General features: G+C 50.3%; 1 pseudogene across 1 annotated transcript in view; it reads right to left on the reverse strand.

Annotated features, from left to right (window-relative positions):
- Positions 1 to 1651, reverse strand: part of LOC308151772 (olfactomedin-like protein 2B) — an 8534-nt pseudogene extending 6883 nt beyond the window's left edge. The window contains exon 1 of the transcript in view: positions 1394 to 1651. The product of the transcript in view is annotated as an olfactomedin-like protein 2B (transcript). The remainder of the gene's footprint in view (positions 1 to 1393) is intronic.
- Between the last annotated feature and the right edge of the window lie 497 nt (positions 1652 to 2148).

The following is a 2148-nucleotide window of genomic DNA, read 5'->3' on the forward strand; positions in this document are numbered from 1 at the left end:
AAGATATTATTAAAGCTCTCTGCTTTCAGGAACCGGTGGCCATTTTTTTATAGCACATTTAGTTTAAGAATTACGGTAATGAGACCAGCGCGTGTTAATGCTGTCAGGTTAATGCTGTCAGGTTAGTGCTGTCAGGTTAAAACAGTATCGCGATTCGTTTTTCATTTCACCGATTTGAATCGTCTCATATTTGTATCGATAATTAACTGTGTCTTGACGCATCGTTAGATCCCTAGTCATAACACACACTGAAACACACTAACACACACACACTAACACACACTAACACACACTGAAACACACTAACACACACTGAAACACACTAACACACACTGAAACACACACACACACACACACACACACTAACCGGGGCGTTAACAGACAGTGGGGGCCAATCGGAAGGTTGCTAGCTGGTTCGATTCCCGCCTCAGGAGGGAGCTGCATGCGCCCTTGAGCAAGGCACTTAACCCCTAATTGCTCCAGTCCCGGAACACCACGAGAGGCCAAGAAGTGTTCAATGTGGAGCCTACCTGGCAACAACCTTTTGATTGGCTAAAAGTATCATCATTGATGCATTTTTGGTGAATGTGTGTGTGTGTGTTCTAGTTGACATTATTCACCAAAAATGCATCAATGATGATACTTTGTAGCCAATCAAAAGGTTGTTGCCAGGTAGGCTCCACATTGAACACTTCCTGGCCTCTCGTGGTGTTCCGGGACTCCGGCAGCTCGTGAGTTAAACACGCGACTAACGGACCTCTGGAAAATCCCTCTGAAATCATTTAGCAGACGCGCGACTCCAGAGACATTTACAGTAAGAAGGTTTGGATGTGAAATCCTCTCTGCTGCCCGCCTGCATGTGTGTCTGGATGTGAAACCCAAACCCCTTCCCCTGGTCCCCTGGTATTGTCTTTAAAAGTCCTTAAGCGTCCTTGGGTTTGAGAAAGGCGCTATATAAATCTAAGATATTATTATTATTATTATTATTATTGTCTGAACTACATTGATCGCTGCCATCATCTGTGTTTGCTGCAACTGTGTGCGATATGTTTCTTTGTCTTTCTGCATTCTGATCATGCTCTAAGTGTAAATATTATGTCATTTTGTCTTTTTTCTTTTAACTAACGTATTTTAGGGACTACAGCTGGACGATAGCCATGTCGGCTACTGCTTTTACTGCTGTTAGTTAATGACTACTGTCCACGAAACTATGAACTAATAAACTAATAAACTAATAAAAGAACCGTTGGAGACCTGAGTACCTGCGTCAATACGTTCTCCCTAACCCTAACCCTAACCCTAACCCTAACCCTAACTTAATAAAAGAACCGTTGGAGACCTGAGTACCTGCGTCTGTCTGTCTGTCTGTCTGTCTGTCTGTCTGTCTGAGTACCTGCGTCAACACGTTCTCCTGGTTCTCCACCGCGTCCTCCAGAACCGCGTCCTCCAGCACCGCGCCGCTGCGCGCGGAGTCTTGTAGCATGGCTGTGTAGTGACCAGAGCTGACGGATGGCTTTACTCCCTCAGGCGCGTCCGTCACCGCGTCCTCCACCGCGTCCTCCACCGCGTCCTCCACCGCAGCCCCGGACGCGGCCAGCGCGCAGGCCAGAGCGCCGCACCACAGCAGCAGCAGCAGCGGCCGTCCCGACATCACAGGTCACGTGACGGGCCGCGAATATCAACAATAAACTGTTCCCAAAAAAAAAGAGCGCGCCTGATGACGAGAACTCTGTCAACAAGGTAACAGATCGTTATAACAGATAATAGAGAGTTATAACAGGTAACAGAGAGTTATAACAGGTAACAGAGAGTTATAACAGAGTGTTAATCTGAGTCTGAGGTGGTCTGAGTCCTGCTGCTCCTCCTGCAGCTAGTCTGACTGGATGATGTGGCGCGAGAGGGAGGGGGGGAGGGAGGGAGGGAGGGGGGGGGGGAGTGTGAGAGAGGGAGGGAGGGGGGGGGAGTGTGAGAGAGGGAGGGGGGGGGAGGGAGGGAGGGGGGGGGAGTGTGAGAGAGGGAGGCACGTGGAGGGGGGGAGGGAGGGAGGGAGGGGGGAGTGTGAGAGAGGGAGGGCGGGAGGGAGAGAGGGGGGGGGGAGTGTGAGAGAGGGAGGCACGTGGAGGGGGGGGAGGGAGGGAGGGAGGGAGG

The sequence above is a fragment of the Nansenia antarctica genome, assembly GCF_963989245.1.
Source record: "Nansenia antarctica genome assembly, chromosome: 2".
Taxonomy (NCBI): Eukaryota; Metazoa; Chordata; class Actinopteri; order Argentiniformes; family Microstomatidae; genus Nansenia; species Nansenia antarctica.